This window comes from Stigmatopora nigra, chromosome 13 (assembly GCF_051989575.1).
Source record: "Stigmatopora nigra isolate UIUO_SnigA chromosome 13, RoL_Snig_1.1, whole genome shotgun sequence".
In the NCBI taxonomy this organism is placed as follows: domain Eukaryota; kingdom Metazoa; phylum Chordata; class Actinopteri; order Syngnathiformes; family Syngnathidae; genus Stigmatopora; species Stigmatopora nigra.
This window is the reverse complement of record NC_135520.1, coordinates 3,473,317-3,491,247: the sequence shown is the minus strand read 5'-3', so window position 1 is coordinate 3,491,247 and position 17,931 is coordinate 3,473,317. Positions and strand designations below refer to the sequence as shown.

General features: G+C 38.7%; 1 protein-coding gene across 1 annotated transcript in view; it reads left to right on the top strand.

The window, feature by feature from the left end:
* bmf1 (BCL2 modifying factor 1) overlaps positions 1-17,931 on the top strand; it is a 56,829-nt gene that overhangs the window by 23,808 nt on the left and 15,090 nt on the right. The window contains exon 3 of the mRNA XM_077730913.1: positions 5,455-5,503. The gene's annotated coding sequence lies outside the window, so the exon portion shown is untranslated. The remainder of the gene's footprint in view (positions 1-5,454; positions 5,504-17,931) is intronic.

Here is a 17,931-nt window from a genome sequence, read left to right as displayed (position 1 = left end):
GATTTGCAAAATAGGGCTTCCGGGAGAGATGTGAACTTAAGAAAATCCATGTGATATAAAATAAGATTGGTAATACAGTCCAAATTCAATTCAATAATGCCATTTGACCTCTTAATGAACCACTATATACGTTTTTATTCATTCAAAAAAGTAAATAAAACTGAAATTGTTCACTCTTATCCCGTTTTTAATATATATTTTTTTCTATTTGTATTAAGATGAATTAATTACAATGATTTCAAACCAAATAGAATATTTACTGTTTACCTCTCAATTAAAATAGATTAAAACATAAATATTTAATGTTTTCCCTCTTTTTTAATTAGTGAAATGTAAGTCAATTTTAAAAACACAAGAGAATATTTGTTATAAAAAGGGGAAATTGAACAAATTATCCCTTTTCAGAAAAGCTATCATTTTATTTGTCGATTAATTTTGACAGACAGTAATAATTTGAACAAGTTATGCCTTTTTTCAGTCATTTACTATTGAAAAACTTGTCAAATATCACTTCAAAATGTATTTCTCAAACTTTTTAATAGTATTAAAGTCCCATTTTTTAAATTCCATGTGATTGTGGACACACACACAGTCATGAACTATATTTATTGTTTAAACGATCCATCCTACTACTGCCAGTTGTTTTTTTCTTGTGGTTTTATTGAATAAGAATACGATGGCAGGAAATCATAAATCCTGCCATCTTTTTTCAATTAATATCCGACTTTGCTGCAAGATTCCTTCAGGATTGTATGTGACACCTCGCGTGCGGGAGATGCTTTCTGTGAACGGGACTGTCACGGATCTAATACAATTCAAATCCTTCTTTCTTATCCACTTTTATCAGAACCTGGTCTGTTAAAGAGCAGCCCGTAAGATGACATATTACCGAATAACCGCTGTTACGCATCACGTGCGAAGTGCAGACGTGCAATTGCAGGGAGGCCAAGCCTAAAATCCACAGGTCATGTTTTCCATGTGAGTGCTTAAGAAAGGTCATGACCTCGTTTTGCATCGCCCTCTTACCATAACATATGCTTAAAGTCCCTTTAACACAAGTTTTCTGCACTAATTCAACAATATAATCTTGTCAAGGTGTTTTCTAAAATCAGGATCAAGATTAATAGATAGGTTTGCCTCTGCATAGTTGAAACTGATAATGTTATGCAAGGTGAAGACTCATTAGAAAACAGAGTTTGAGAATTGTTGTGTTTATTGTGTGATAAGTTGAATTGTATTGAAAATGAATGTGAGGCATTTGGGGAAGTAAGTCCCGAAGAAAATGAAGATTTTACCGTGCAAGTTCAAACTAGAAGCATAAGTGACATTTGAAAATATTAATACTAATATTTTTACTGGTGCACTTTGACTTGGTTCAATTTAGAGTTCTCAAACAGCCTAACAAGCATGTTTTTGGGACTTGTACCCAAAGAAAAATCCCTCACCTGAGATCGAACCCACTGGCCAGTCAAGTCCAATTTATTTAATTTAGTAAAGCACCCCCTTAGGTGAAAGGTGGACTTAAAGAACTGCAAAGCTCAAAGTGATCTTCAGTCCAAAAGGGCCATCTGGATCCCAAATGAGAACAACGGCTTGTATTTTTTGGCTCCCCAACTCGCTGTGAATAACCTGAAAGAACCTTTTGACACTCTCGGGTTATTTATCCTCCCGCAAAGCCCAATTTTAGTGCTCGCGCTACTACCGTTCCCTGACACGCTGCATCGTAAATCTAACTATCTAGCCTTGGCCCTTTTGCCTCTGGTCCCAGTTTATCCCGTGCGAGGATGCACGTTCCTCACAGGTGCCCCCTTTCCGAAACTTACCTCCGTCCGGCCCCCCCGCTCGACTCCGCAGTCACGCAAACGCCGGCCTATTCCGGGACCTCTGGCTGTTTTTACGGCGACCAGCGGGGGGAACTCGACGCTGGAAAGGCTTCGCTGTACATCACTTTCATGAGCTGATTTACGAGGTAATAAATCACAGAATAAATCAGGATATACGGAGACATAGAACAGGATGTGGGCTACTTTGATGGGCACTGCAGTACATACTATAGAATGAGTTAAAATCCTTCAAATACTGCTATACGTATGGGAACATGGTCACGCTTAACGGGTAGTTGGTATACACGTGTATGGTATCGTCCAATCAGAATCAGTAAATCTCATGTAAAATATGTAAGGGAACAAAATGCTGGAGATAAATATCATAAGAATTAAAAAGAACCTGCGAAAATTGTTTTTCTTTAGGTTTTTTTGTAGGATACACATACATTTTCGTATTCAAAATAAATAAATAGATAAAAAATACTTCGCCGGCTGGTTCTATGTGCTTAATTCACTGCTTGGTGAGATGGGAAAGAAAATAGAGGCTTAATTTGTAGTGTCTTTACTGCACCAATTTCCTACACAACACGTGTTAACCATTTTTCCTCTATAAAACAATTGAATTTCTTGGAAAACAACTAAAATGTTGGCCCGCCATAACAATGAAATTAAACAGCAATTCTGGCTTTCTGACCACCAGTGAAGTGCGATTAAATACTTTTTTTTCTTACACTATTTGGTTTATTTTGCAATGAAAAGGTCAAAGTGTAGTGACTCAATCCAATCTATCGAATTCAGTAAAGTACCCCCTGAAGTGATAATTGGACTTTAATAGGCTACAATGGTAAAAACTCAGCTTAGAATCTCAGACATTTGGCAATTGGGCTTTGGCTGACTTTGCTCGGAAATACAGGAATTGAAATGGAGTGTGTCTCACGTCATCTTCTTTTGGGATTATGTGAGAAAGCCATAAATAGTCCAAAACATTTTGTTAGACTTATGGACCAATCACATCGCCCACCTCGTCTTGCACTTTAAATGTCGGTAAAATTCTTAAAACTCCAGCTTATTTCATCTCTTTGACTAATCATATTTTGGGGCAGAAATGCAAAGTTCCAGGAACAAGACCGCCAGGGTTTATCGTTCACTTGAGATCAGCACTCAAGGATTTTATAGAGTAAGACTCCATCCAGACTGCGATTCATAAAAGCCATTGAAATCCAACATCTCTCTTTCTCTCTCTCTCCTCGCACCTGAAATACGCCGCTCGTAAACGCCGACTCATTCACACTTTCCAAAAAAAGTAATTCCAGTTCATCCTGCCCCAGTAAAACTAAGCAAACAAACCCTAAAGTAGCAAAATGATTTGGCCAGGTTACTCAAATGACACGCAATCCATTGACACGACTAAAACAATTTTGTGAGACGCCGCTCCATCTGGTTTAAGTCTGAAAACAATTCAAAGTCGTTCCCGTCCGATGAAGGAAACACAACTACGCATGTTTGCCGTTTTAATCTATCGGCCACATTTGACATTTTTACGAGATAGCGTGAAAGTCGAACATTCTTCATCCTTCTCATTAGAAAATAATTGAAACTGACACAGTCATGAAAATGTTCCCAGAGGTCTCAAAGCCAAAGCTTCCTTCCTTTTCACGCATTTGTCCTTAAAGTCTACCACATATATAACCCCCCCTCCCCTCCTAAAACCACCCCCAAAGTTTTTTAACGGCTTTTCAGAGAAGTTATAAAAAAACACGTTAAATCACTCATGTCTCGCGTGAGGATCTTTACAGACTTTTAAGTGTATTAATCAGATTAGCACATAAAAAATGGCTGTGGTTTTGTGTAGAAACCCCGGCGGGCTCATTCAAATATGGAGTGCTTTCATTTTTTTCTTCATATTTTTTTTTACATATCGTATCTGTGTGCTCATTTCAACAGAACCAGGATTTGGAATTGCACTTAGACACGCTTTGCACACACTCTTAAAACGCACTTGCAGGTATGTTATAAAAGCCTGCTGTGCTCTGCTGAAAGGCCTTTTTGGGGGCAACGCAAATGAGATGTGTATGGCGGTAATTATGCGGCTTTTTGGCTGCAAAGGCTGCTCACTTAGAAGATTAATCAGTCATAGATAAATAAACACTCTGCATGTTACAGTCTTATGTCTGTCTGTGTGAAAGTTGCACTTACCCAGAATTCTTTCAACAAACACTTTCATTATGGCGTTTAGATTCATGCAAAGATACCAGAGGCATAATGTAGAGCACCACTTTTTAAGTAAAGTGAATAAGAACATATGTAAAATGTGAGTTTTAATACTCTACACAACCAATGAAGAGTGCAAGCCAAATTCTGATTGCTGCTTACTGTCCAATCATAATGAGAGGTGGGAAGAAGGGACTTGAATTGGCGTGATTATGTGATAATTACACAGGTAATATATCAATTTTAAGTACTTATATGTGCATTTGGATGCAATAATGATGATTAAAAACCTAATAATTTGTCATTTGAAATTAAAACAAGTTTTTTTTTGGGATGGCTGCTTTTGGTTAAAAGAACCAAAAGGTTCCTATGTGATTTTTAACTACTAACCACCTTACATCAATATAATTTACTGCAGTTTATCTATAAAATATATTAATATATATGGCCACATTTTGTCACAAGCAGTCTTGCGTTAAATATTTGGATCAAAATATCACCCTGTGTACTTTCCTCTATGCGTTTAATTCTCTCACTTAAACACAGTTTTCGTATTGTACCAATTTCCTACACAACACGTATTAACCAATGATTGTATCTCTTAAAAAAAACAACAATAAAACGCTGGTCGTCTCAGTATTTTTTAAAAAATTATTATTTACCAGTCTATCTATTTGCTTAGCTCACTTCTTATTCGGTGGTCATGCAGTTTTACAGCATCATACAATCAGTGAAGATTGATATTATTAAAAAAAATGTAAAAAGATCCCTTTGTTGCTCAGCATTTAAAAAAACACATTGAATGTTCATTGCATTCCTGTGCATAACTGTTTTGCATGTTTTTCATTGAGTAAGATAAGATTTATGCAAAAGAAACAATGGATTCATCTGCACAAATAACATTCACAACGGTTCTCTTGGGACTCAATTTCATGGAAACATCTGAATTTCTCATTTCCGACACTGAAGAAATGAAAAAATAACCCCTTAATGTAAAGCTGAATACAGTGGAATAACCTATTGCTGTAACTAATGAAATGTTGCCCTCTTGTGTTTTTGTGAATTATTTTTCTTTCATAATATGTGATGAAAAAAGTGTTTATTGCCATTGTCGTAAATGCTTTAATTTAGTAGGTAACAGAATTTAGACTTTACTACCATAGTTTGCTGTTTTTGATTATTCACTGATGAGTTAAAATATATAGCCAACTTAGAAAAATATATATCATAGAAATGAATTGTGATTTTCTAATAACATTAGTGAAATTGTACATTAATAAATCAGTCAATCATGGATGCCATAGAAGTTATGTTGCTTTTGTATTCTCATGCCACAATTTTATGCAGATAAATAAGTTTTGTGTATAAGTTTTGCATCATGTCTGATGAACTTTTTGTATTTATTTTGTATTTATAGATCCTCATGTTCAAAAGGAAGAGGAAAATGGACATTGGCTGAATGAAAGGTAAGTTTTTTTTTACCCTTTGCTCAATAAATGTCATGTCAATATCAAATAGTCAAACTGGTTACACCATAGTTTTTAATGCATTTAAAGTTCTACTATCTATTATCAATCACATAAAACGTCAACTAACGATTCAAAATATAGTGCTTATATAGTTATTTTTCTAAATGTACATTGCTCGTATTGATATTCATGGTAAGTACCTGAAATAGTTCATAAATATCACATTATAATATTTGTATTATGTCTACACTATTATGTCCATTACAATCAAAGGATGTTCTCAACATTTAACTATGAATAGATTACATCCTCTGACTTTATTTATGTTGGTTTGGTTGACTCAGAGCAGGTAATAGTAGTTGATAAATGGTTTCTCCCAATAGAGGGCAGGCTTGTTTAGGAATGGTTGCTCTGATGCTTCATCCAGGTGGAGATTTTTAGTAATATAACAAGTTATAGTATATGATAGTAGCTAAATTACTGCCATTGACTGCCAATCCATTCCAGTCCTTCATTCTAAGTATAACCGTGAAAAAACGACTTCAAAATGATTGAAAAATCAAACGCTCATGAAGACAAATGTGTCTTGTAAGCATGAGTGATTGAAAGTGATAGCAATGATAAGCAGAGTGCAAGTGAGCGTACGTTGATGGATGGTTGCACCTTGCGAGCCGCCAGTTGCGCTCGTCCGTTAACAGCTTACTAACATTATTAAAGGTCCTCTGCGAGTCGACTCGGGCAATTAGCGCCCTGGCAGTCGCAAGGATAAACACGTTTAAGATCATACTAGACCTGTTTGTATTCAATCATGCTTTTTTATTGAAAGAACTTTTGATACCATGTTAGCAGACAACAAAATCACATCTCATTCTGGTTGTGACATCATCGTTTTTTAGTAGTGGGGCCAAGGCAGGTAAAAAAAAAAGAAAGAGTTATTATAATCTTATGGATGCAAAAAGGTTTAATTAAAAACTGGAAGATTAAATCGACTCTCGACATAGTGTCCAGATTTTACCTCACAGTTTTTCAGAGAGCCATAACCACCCATCAAAAGAGCCACATGTAACTCCCGAGCCATACGTTCCCTACCCCTGGCTTAGGTGAATTCCTTCCACAATTCCACTACAATTGTATTTTTTAAGGCTTTTAAAGCATTCCCAAATTATGCATGCAATACTTTGCTGCTGTTTATTGATTGTAGCTCTGCCAACTTTCACCAATGAATAAATCAGCATCACTGGGTTGAGGTAAACTCTCATTAAATCTGTGTCTTGGTGCTTCGCTGCGGGCTTCCTCACTTTGTTGTTGTTGACAGCGTCACATTTTTCTTGCCGGGCTTTCTTTTTTAATGCCGCAACGGGGAGAGAGTCGAGCCTTGGCGCCGTATGGCGGATGAATATTTGATGGCCCTTAATGGACCTCTCGCCCTGGTGCCGTCGCTCTCTTTTTCAGAGCAGCACCACGATCTGGCATCCATTTTTAGTTCTTTCCCCTGTGAATTCAGTTCAGGTCGGTGCTGTGCAACTTAACAGCTGCACGGGTTTCATCATATCACTTGGAGGGTTGATGTACAACTGGTAGCGACTTTTTGATTAGAATTCAAATGGGTCAAAGCTAGAGCCCGATGGACGGACGTTGATCATAGCTGGTTGTTTTGCCCTATCCGTGAACTTGCCAAAGGCGACGGATCGTCCGCCATCTATACCACAGAGGGACTGCGTCATCTTATAAGTCATTCCACATACATCTGGACACAAGTCAATATTTTTGTCCACTGAGGTTGAAATATTGTCCGCACCAATCCGGTTGAGCAGATTAAGATCTTTTTAGAGAAGAGAGATATGACCCAGCTTGTCTATCCAATTAAGAAAGTGACAGTGAGATAAAGCGACTATGCTTTTGCTTGGTGACCTCATCCTCTGCACAACATACTTCGTAATTGTCACAAAGGCTCACCTCAAGGGTTCCTAAACGCAAATGTTCCGTATTCAGACGCAAATATGAGTATTGTTTGGAATGGTGTCATCATAGATTGGAAAATAGTATTTGATTTGTAGAATGGATGCTGGTAGGGTGTTTTTGAGGAATATGTCCCTTGTTTTTCTCCCCAATGTCGTATGGGGGTACCGTGTAATGGGATTACTTTTTTTTTGGGCGCTGTGTGGATCTGAGATGAAGGGCATACATGAGGAAGAGCAACTTGCTTGGTCTTATGTTGGAATGCAGTATATTGGTGCTGTTTGTGTGATGTGCACCTGTTTTTATTCCGCCCCTGCATGTTTAAGCCTGTTTATTATGCACAATCACAGCTGCACCTCACATCATGCCGCTATTTCGGAGCTTCCAGCAAGTGTGTGGCGAGGAAGGACAAAAGAGTTACCAGGTTGTGCTTTGTGCACAATAAATCAAGACACTAAAATTACATTGTTTTGTTATTTTAAAGTGTAACTTAGTTTTAATAGAATTTCATATTGAAATTGGATTTTCCAGAAAATACGTTTATTTTTAGACATTGTTGTCAGTATAATGAGTGAGGGGAAGCAGAACATGGAGGTGATGTTGAGGTAATCAACTGCATGTTGGTGGGACCACACATAGGTGTGAAGGGCTCGGGAGGGGGCCGGCAGAAGTGAACATCACAAACTTTGGACCCCTTTCACAATAGAGGTGTGAACTAGCAGCAGAGTGTGAAGGCATTGGGAATAAAAGAGCAGGAATGTGGATGCACAGGTGATGATGGCTCATCGGGGGGGAGGCCGGGACATTTTGGGGGGAGCTTATGACCTTTTATTTAGATAATGACAAAGGTGACGAGGTGAGCACTGTTTCACGTACACGTGAAAATGTTGACTTCAGCTTTGAGATTCAGGTGCTAAAACCAGGTTTGCTCACATTTTTGCTTTGTGTCTGTAGTATTACCTCTTGATCTTTAGGAGAACTAAAGCTATTTTAAAAATATGTTTGTCTAAGGCCTGCTTTCCAAAAAGTTAAAGGATACGAGGACCAACATGAAATGTCTAAATATATTGACACTTTGGATTGGATAACTTTATTCATCCCGTATTCGGAAATTTTGTTGTCACAGTAGCAAGTGGGTGAGGATGAATTTTTTTGGTTGCCATTGACAATCCAAGGAACACTCCAGCAATCAAATTGGATTGGACGCCCTATCATCACCAATCATTTCATACCAAACAATTTTGATCCCTATAACCCTATATTTGAAAAAAAAAATCAGTCCAATGACTGCAAAAAAGTCATGAAAATTCCCACCAACAGAGCTCAATTCATCAGGACCCCAGGGGGGTGCTGGAGCCTATGCCCGGCTAACCCCAGGCAGCAGTCAGGTCACACTCCAAATTGCTTTCCAACCAATCACAAGGCACAACCATTCACCCTCACAAACAAACCCCAACCGAGCGGTAATCGAACCCATACTGCCCACACCAAATTCAGGCCAAAGAACCACTACACTATCTGGCGATCGTAATAAATGACATTTCCCCAATTTGGTGCAATAAAAACAAGATAGCGGGTCGTAGTTTGGACACTACAGTTGTAAAATGATGATTTCATCATGTGGGTAGAGGATCTTAGATCCAGCAGACAGAATTGTTTGGGATATTTGAACTGAAATGATAGTGTGTGTGACTCAAAGCGTCTTTACTTCCCCTATTAGCGGCGGCCGTCTGTGGTTAAGCCGCCGTCTCTGGAAAAAAACGGCCTCTTTTGATTGGTGTAATATTGTCACAGAAGTGCCACTTGCTGCCAGGCAGCAGACAGTATGACGTCATTCTCTTTGTGTTGCGCTATTGTGTCGAGACTGTTTGCAATTTGTCTGAAGTGCTGCCAGCAGTTTGATTTGTCTGTCTGCCCAGCAGCGTCTGCCAGGAATCCCGGCCGGCCTGGCATTGCGCCCAAGGACAAAATTTGTCATCAGAGGTTGAATGCAGCAGAGTCCGCTGCATTTGAAAGATCTTATAATCATATTATTGCTCATAAGTTATTTGGTGGGTGGGTGGTCCGGTGGGGTAGTGGTTAGCGGGTCGGCTTCATAGTTTCTGGGGTCGAGGCTTTGATTCCAGGTTAGTCATCACTGTTGTGGGGTTTGGAAGTTCTTCTTGTGGGTTTTGCATGGTTGAGGAATGTAAATTGACAATAGATGACAATTAATACATGGAAGTTGGATTATGTCTGCAGATTTGTGTTTCTACTATGCAGAGGCAAACTTTTTCATCATTTTTTTTAACAATGTCAGTAGCTGTGGATTTGGTTACCTTTTGTAATATATATTTTACATGTTATTGTTATCTTTGGGTCTGTTTTTTTGGGAATGTAGCTTCACTGGCCACCGTTTCATAGCACATTTGGTCTCCCGAAAGGTTTGACATTTCTAAATTCCGTCACTAATTTACATTGATTTAAGAGAGTAATATTTTTTTACTAAGCTGGTGTCTTAGTGCGGTGACTCAATTTGTTTTTGGGGAAGCAAACGTGCCATTCCTGGCTGTCTTTCCACATTTACGCATTTGCAATGGAAACCTAGTTTGTCTCAAACTACTCACGCAATCGTCTTGTTTACAGTCGTCTGAATTGTGCTGCTGGTCGCAGGGTTTATTGTAAACACGAGACACAACAGCTGTCCCTTTCTGTAGTGGGAATAGCGGGATTTCCCGCCTGTCACCACTTCTCAGAATGCTGCTTACACATTTGAAAACCCATTTATTCATTAGCTTGGACGTGACAACTGCCCCCGCTTTTGGGTCTTGGGTCAGGGGGGGGGATACTATATTGATTGAAAGCAATCTCTCGGCCCTCCTCGCTGCTCAAAGGGAAACCTAAACAGCCATCATTCCAGACCTCAACGGCTTCCCTTTGTTGAGGACAATGGCGTGATCATTCCTCTTTTGCAGGTGGCCAGAAGCTTCCTGCTGAGCTTGGAGAATCCCAGAGTCAGCACATTAGCTTGTCAAAAGGAGCAGATTAGCCAAGTGGGGATGGCTGGAGGGAAAGAATCCCCACAGAGACACCCCCACCGGTGACTGCTTTCAGCTGTAAATGCTAATAATTAACACCTTAAATATGTTAAAATGGAAGCAAATTATTCGGGAGTCTATTAATAGCCAATTGTAGGACAGGTGTGAATTTGTTTGTTGTTTAGGAGTGGAATACTACGGGTGTGATAAGGAGAGTTTTTGAATAATCTAACAAAATGAAGAGTGGGTGGCACGGTGGGCGAGTGGTTGGCATGTCTGCATCACAGTCTGTTTATGGGCGTTAAAGGCATTTTGTATTTATAATGTTCATTTTTGCTGTGTTGATTTTGAGGCACTTCGGGGTTTTTTTCTGTTGATTTTGAGACATACAGATCACGTTATGTTGATTTTGGGTCACTGAGCAGGAAGTGACCCAAGAATTTGGCACAAAAATCAATCGAAAATGACCCGTAATTCCCTTAAAATGAACATGTAGTGACCTGTAAGTGACCCAATCTCGTCAAAGTGACGTTTCGCATCATCAATGGCATCCAATGAGTTTAGACTCTTGAAAAAAAATAACTAACAACCTGTTGACACCTTTTGAAAACAATCCATCTAATTCTTGGCAGGCAATTCGAAAACTTTTTCTGGAACAAAATATTTGGATATATATACATAAACCCCATTTTGACATACTGTCACTCTCCAGTTGTCACAAACAAGAATGGGTTAAATACAAAGTAGCATATCCCATGGACAAAGATTTAAATCATTCATCTTCAATCTTTAACGCTAGTCAGATCGAAATAAACAAACGTGACCCCTTTCCATTTCGCAGTAGTAAAGGTAGAAGAGCTTCAAAAACTCAAGGTGGGAGTCGAGCAAAAAGCTCACAGCACATTCGTTTGCTGCCAGAAATCAATAATCTTCCTTCGTCTGAACTTCCCGGGAAAGAATGACCCAGAAACACTCAGTGAGCTACTTTAGTGATTCGCCGACTTTCTTCCCAGCAGGACTCAAAACAGCCAGCAGTTGCCGATGGGCGAGTGAAAGGGCAGAAACACAAAGAAGTATTTTTCTTCTTTCACTCACCATATGGGACAGTCAGACATTAAATATGAATGTTAATCCATACACTGAATCTTTTCCCATGCATATTTAACATTCCCGCTATGCAGATACACGAGAATGACGTCGTCTCATAACCCCTCGCAATCAATAAATCATGGCGCTCGACAATCAAAAGCCTGCTCAGATGGAGTCGGATCAAACATTTTTCGACGGACAACCCGAATTCGAACATAAAAGAACGACGCCATTCACTCCGGGATGGAAATATTGATCAAGAGCCATGGACGGCGGTCGTGTTGAGTTCAAGTGCGAGTGAATCCGTCGCGAATGGTTCTGGCTGCTCGTATAGTGGCGAGACAGACACCGACCGGGGTTATTCGGAGGTAGGGGTGACAGGTTCAACCTCCTCGCAGCTGCGACGTCTGAAATTTTTAGCAGATTCCCTTCGTCTTTTGTTCTTACATTACTGACCGCGTACAATAATAGAAGCTGGTTTAAGCTGGACTGCAAACCTACTTTTGAAAAGGATTTTTTTTTGTTTAATACCCTAAGGATGTTATTTGCTCCTGGATTTTGTTTGATTTTCATTATCCAAATTCTCTCTCATATCAAAGGGGACCCTTCCCCTCTATTAATAATGGACATTTTAGGACTTTCCCTGCTGTTTGTGCCACACCGGCGCTTTGATGCGAGCGCTGTTCTTTTATCAGCGCCGCGCCACGTATTGATCGCCTCGCAGATAAGCACAATCAAAGGGATTCCTCGTGGGGGAGTCAACACTTGGTCACATCGCACTCCTGGAATGTGATGGGACTCCTTGTTTGGCTCATCCTGTCTGAAACGGCCTTTCTCTGGGTTAAATATTCACACACATTAACAAAGCTTTGGTAATGACATCATTTGAAGAGGAAAGGCAGGGAACAAAGCAATTTGAAAGTAAAAACCATGCAATTAGAAATGGCTTCTCTTTTTAACCCTATTTTCCACACTAGAAGGCACAACTTCAATGAATGGTCCTATCTTAAAAACATTAATTCATACTATATAAAGTGTGCATGCTTTAAATTAAATTATATTAAATTAATAGGGATAGGTTTCAGAACCCACTACAACTCTTGCGAGGATAAGCAGTTCTGAAAATGAATGTATATAAGGCGCCATAGTAGTAGTATTAGTGGTAGTAATAGTTGTAGTAGTGGGAGTAGTAGTAGTAGTACTGGTAGTAGTAGTAATAGTAGTAGTGGTAGTGGTAGTAGTAATAATAATAGTAGTAGTAGTAGTAGTAGTAGTAGTAGTAATAATAATAGTAGTAGTAGTAGTAGTGGTAATAGTAGTAATAATAGTAGAAGTAGTGGTAATAGTAGTAATAATAGTAGTAGTAGTGGTAGTAGTAGTGGTAGTAGTTGGAGCAGGCTCTTATACACAATCTAGAGATGAAACCATAGTAGTATTGGTTAGGAGTTGTGAAAATACTGTCGTTCACACCTGCCCATTATGTCTCACACAAATGCATTTAATACATCATGCCGATTTAAAGGCTGCGCATTGATTGCCATCCGAGACTACGAGATCAATCGCCGAAAGCACTTACAACAAAGCGCAGCACGGTCATAATGAGCTCCTTCTATTAAATGAACCAAAAAAATGGCCACGCATGAAAAGATGCTGTCCATTTTCTGCGGTGAACACTTAGAGACCATTAGGCGTAATGTAAAAAGCCGGCCATCTTTCCATGGTCAATATCAGATAAGTAGGTCGAGGCAAATACGGCAACGGCCCTCTAAAATTCTCCCGGGCCGCCGCCGTTGTTGTTGTTGTTGTTTACGTCCAGTCTGATTGACGGTGCTGTCTTTTAGATCATGGGGGGTTCACGTAACGCTGTCTCGAGGTCACCTCGACCCTCGTGACCCCGCCTGACCCAACCCAAGCGTGGTTCCGTGTATTTGTGACATATACTTTGGCACTTTCCCGCTTCCCTGTGGCGCTAGTGTAAATTTTTAATGAAATATACATTAAGGAGTATATTCTCTTGGCCTATACGGAACGTTTTCCTTTTTCCCACAGCTAATATTTCAGGAGCCTGAAAATCACTTCAAGAAGGAATAATTGATTTTCTATCAGGCTGCTTTTCTTGAATGAATTATTCAGCGTTACGGCTGGAGATGCTCGCGACACCTTTGGAATATTCCATGTGTCGAAACATTCCGTTTCATGTTCAGAGTTGTGGAATTTGAGAAAAGGAGATAATTCCTTAGAGCAGCTGTTTGTGTGAGTTGGTTGTTGTTTTGTGGCGTGGAGATGGAAGGGTGACTTTCTCTGCTGGCCTCTTGTCTACACCGAGAAATGAGAGACGAGCACGTCTGAGGTCACACGCTGATTACTTGTCCCCCGCACGAGGTCAAATGACACCTAAACGCTTTGTTTACACTTCTTCGACCACGTCCAGCCTCCGACTCAAGTAAAGTGAACCATTAAGTCGGCCTAAAGCTCATTAGACACAGTACGTTTGCTGCTAATAAATCTGATGTTACGCTGGAGCTAAGGTGAATCTGGCACTTAAGGTCACCAATGCTATGAATTATATACTATTTCGTGCCTTTGATGGCCATTTTATTAGGCACAGCTGTGCAGTTGAAGAGATACAATAGGAATTGGTTAGAACTTCAATTTTTGGGGAAAACTAAAACATTATTTTAATTATTTAATGTTTCTAAATGTTTTTACTTTTATTCCTTATTTTATTATATGTTAGGATTTTCAACATTTTGCTATATTTTGAATTTATAGTCTGATATATATAATTCTTTATAATAGTATTTCATAATAGTATTCCATCTTTGCTTTGTGTTATAAGTAAATTCTGGCATAAAGGGGTTGATTATTATTATTTTTTACACAGTATTTGTATTTGATGACATTAAATATATCATGAGCATTGAGTGTATGTGTAATATAAGTAGCTTTTAAAAAAAATCGGAATAGAAGAGAATGTTGTGTTCCATTGTAGGTTATTTTCAAATTGGAGGCGGCTCATGAAAACATAAGGATGTATTTTTCTTTTTTTATTTGAAGAGCTTCTGAATTTTTCTAAAGTGTCTCCTCTCCTTACAACTGGCTTGTGTCCTACAAGTGAATAAACAAGCGCTGGATAATTATCCATACCAGCGTTAAGTACAAATTGCACGGAGTGGCTCTTAAAAGGATTTGCAAATCAGACAAACACTAGCCTGCCAATTAGATTAAACTATCATGAGGATTAAAAGATCTGTTTTTCCCCTCTCATACTAAAATATGGAGCCTTGAGACTAACATTAAAGAAACCATTTCATTCCAAAACCAAATTACTCTTTTGTGCAGTTAAAAATTGCATACTCGAACTCCTATTTTCACTTCATTGCTGATATTTGTGTTGATAATGCAATGTATCAGTTGTGCAAACAACCTGAGGGTTAAAATACTGGTAATACACTATTTATTATCCCTAAATACACCTCTCTGAATAGCATCATGTTTTGATAGGCATAATGTTAAGTAATCAAACTTATTCCTAAAATATTTAAAGTTAAAAGACTCTCAAAGGTCGACCAGAATCTCAGAACAGATTGTGTTTGACCTGAAAGTTTTCACTGTATTTGGGGACAGGGGGTTGATTTAAGATTTAAGTGGTAAAGAAAATGAACAATTTCTGTCATTTTGAAGTATTGCGCTCTCATGGCGAGATGACAACCCGACAGTGTTTGCTTACTGTCAAACTAACTGCACTGCAGGTTACTTGAAGAGCATGAGTCACTGTACAGTATTGAGTTTCACCTTCTTGACAATAACAAAGGCAGGCGGTTGGCTGACTCATATATTTGACATCCAAGTCACACCTGAGGCAGGTGACGACAACGTCAGCTCAAACGTCAGCAAACCTAGCCGTTTTTGTAGTGGTAAAAGATTAGCGCTTGTTTTTGTTGGCTGTCCTTTCAACCTGAAACGACTGAAATGAAAATATCTCTGTTTGAGCCAATGGAAGCATTATGTTGTTATGATTTATCTATTCAATGATTCTTCTCTACATTTTTTTGCCCTATCAGATGAAGCGTTTTCTTTCCGTTTCCTAGATAACAACAATGTGCGGTTAAATATGAAAGTGTTTGGTGGCTTCAAGACAAAGTTGAAAGCGGATCCATTCTAGGCCACAGCAGCGTAATTAGTAGCTGATGAGAGATGTTATTAATGGCACTCATCATTCTCTAAGCTAGACCTCCAATACCGACATAGCCTTTGAAGAATCCAGTTCAGTGGTGTCCAAACTATGGCCCAATGCCCAGTTTTGTCCTCCAACTAGGCTGCCAAAATTAATCAATTAATAAATGGTTAGTTTTGTAAATCGTGCTAATCGATAGATTATTTTTGGACATACAAATTAGTACACATTTTTGCAATTATTGATTTAAAATGAGGAAACACAGGAAAATTCTACAATCTTCATTTGAATTTTATCATAAAACAGAAAGTTGGCACTTATCATTTACTTTCTCGGGCCACACAAAATGATGTAGTGGGCCAGATTTGGCCCGTGGGCCACCACTTTGACACATGTGTCCTCCTAAACTCTAAATATTATTTTGTTGCTTGTAGCCATTAACTCATCCAATCCAATTTGACCAAAAAGTTAACTTTTACTATACGTTTAGAAACCATTTTTTTTTCTGATTCCAATCATTTATTCATCAAATAAAAGTTATCATTTGTCATCATCATTTAATTCATTTTGAAAGTGGCCCTCAGAAAAAAAAAAGTTTGAACATCCTTGATCTCGTTAATGAAGCTTCAAACAAATAGATTTTTATTACAGCTGCCGGTTATGATGGTAATCAGCTTTTTATGAATTGTTTAAGTGATTAAATATTAAGCTATTTGTTACTTTTATTTGATCTTCTCTGTAGTTTAACCTCTGGCGATATCATGTTGAAAGCGTGTTGAAAATCCCACAGAACACCATATCACCATTTCAAAGTCTACAAGGGCCAGCGTGACGTCCTTTAATGTGCACGCTGAGGACGTTCAGAAAGTTCTTTGGATCCGAGTTTTCGCTCGACCCGCCTGCGAGTCTGTGAACGCCGTTGCGCTCTTCGTAGGGCGACGTAGAGTCGCGTCCACAGCTGTGAGGACATGCCCGTCTTGAGGCTACGTGTCTTAAATGTCCCTGAGCAGATTAAACAGCCTGGCTTTGTTAAGTGGTCAATTGCGCCGACTTTAAATGCAAGTCTGTGCATGTTGCCTGGCCGAACCCATTGTGTTCTTGATTATCTTCATAGCCCAAAATGAGTGAGCAACCTTGCTAAATACAATCAATACTCATTAAGGGCAGTAAAAGGCGCACCTCGGGGTTAATTTACTCAATTCGATAAATTGGAGCCACAAGCCGCAGTCCTTTTCTATGAACAATGAACCCAAAAAAATGCAAATAACAGTTTTAATCCTATTTGGGTGTTTGCCAGAAAATTTGAGTTGATGTCAGTCTTTGTCCAACTGCGTCCTTTTACGTTTTGGTGTCATTATTGTGGCAATTAGTTCTTATATCTAGAAATTCAATCATTTTTGGGGGGAAATTGTTAGTATGTTAGGTTATATTACAACTTTATCAAGACATTGCAGAACTAGTTCAAAAAAACTGGAGCCACACACAGGAATTCCACAAGGTGGTTGCCATACAGTCCCTACAGTCTGGAGGTTTTATAGGTCATCTTCTTTGCCTATAATGAAATGTGGACAATGAATTTGTTTCTTTTTAGAGGTAAACTACACAAAAACATACTAGTGTTAGATGGTTGGCATGAAGGCTTGCTGCAGTAGTTTACAACGACGCGGAAACCAAAATAAGAAGGATTTAGTTGACGTTGCCAAAAGTCTACCAGTAAAAAAAAAATCAGTTTTAATTGCAGATGATAAATCATTAGTTATTCATCACCATGATTGCTTGTAAAATCGAGGGTCGTAAATAGGAAGATATATTGCATTGAGTAGATGACATGTTAATGGAGTTCAAGATGAGTAACAATATTATGTTGCTCTGGTTTGAACTATGTAAAAATCTTTTGTTCTTTGGGAATGACTTCCTCCTTTTACCCACTTTCAATTTCGTATTCTTACACATTGCATGAGAAACACAACGATTATGATCTTTTTCCACTGAGTCATATGCCCTCTGTCTTTACGTCATTGTTTTTTAAGACCGCTCATCCACAATGTTGCATCAATTATTATTTTGGGACAGTTTTAAGTCAGTTAAAAGTCTGTGTGAGTCTTGATAGTTTATTTTTGAACACTCATCAAAACTATGATTTAATTAGTGTGTAAAATTGTGTGATAGTGGGACTTCAAACC